This window comes from Acinonyx jubatus, chromosome D2 (assembly GCF_027475565.1).
Source record: "Acinonyx jubatus isolate Ajub_Pintada_27869175 chromosome D2, VMU_Ajub_asm_v1.0, whole genome shotgun sequence".
In the NCBI taxonomy this organism is placed as follows: domain Eukaryota; kingdom Metazoa; phylum Chordata; class Mammalia; order Carnivora; family Felidae; genus Acinonyx; species Acinonyx jubatus.
Genome location: NC_069393.1, coordinates 62,426,737 through 62,427,446, shown reverse-complemented (window position 1 = coordinate 62,427,446; position 710 = coordinate 62,426,737). Strand labels below are relative to the sequence as shown.

The window sequence follows — 710 nt, the reverse complement described above, 5'->3', positions numbered from 1 at the left end:
GGGGAAACATGGTCTTTAGAAAAGTAAGTCTCCATTCTAGCTCTGAGGTTAAAGAGAGGTAGCTATGATCACAGTTTAAATGTTAAGTTTGACTAGCAGAGGATGACGTCAATCTAAAGCTCTCTTTGGGGGCAAATGTACATTTGGATAAATCCCAAGAAGCCCATAGCTTATGCTGTGACCTTAACTCAACACTTCTAGGATTAGGCAGTTTTACAAACTGATACCTATTTATTCCAACAAGGTAGAATATTTCTTGTTTAGCAACACATTCAGTACATTAATTTGTATCTGTAATCCCTACTGCCCCCAATAGGCATAGATAAATAAGCACATACATACATTGAAATGGTAAAAGAAACTTGGCTGTCCTCACTTGGGCAGCACATGTACTAAGATTAGAACAATACAGAGAAGATTAGCATGGCTTCTGAGCAAACAGGATACACAAATTCATCAACTGATCAAACAAACCCTCCAACTGTAAAACTCCCAGAAAATATAGGCAGTAACCTCCTCAACAATGATCTTAGCAACATTTTTTTTGGATTTTTCACCACAAGCAAAACCAACAAAAGCACAATGAAACATGTGGGTCTCAGTCAAACTAAAAAGCTTCTGCACATCAAAGAAGACCAACACAATGAAAAGGCAACCCACCAAATGGTTGCAAATATTTGCAAATCATGTATCTGATAAGGGGCTAACAC

General features: G+C 37.7%; 1 non-coding gene across 1 annotated transcript; it reads left to right on the top strand.

The window, feature by feature from the left end:
• Positions 1–368: 368 nt before the first annotated feature.
• Positions 369–475, top strand: LOC113600392 (U6 spliceosomal RNA). Its single transcript, XR_003421395.1, has one exon. It is a non-coding gene; the product is annotated as a U6 spliceosomal RNA (small nuclear RNA).
• Positions 476–710: the final 235 nt, after the last annotated feature.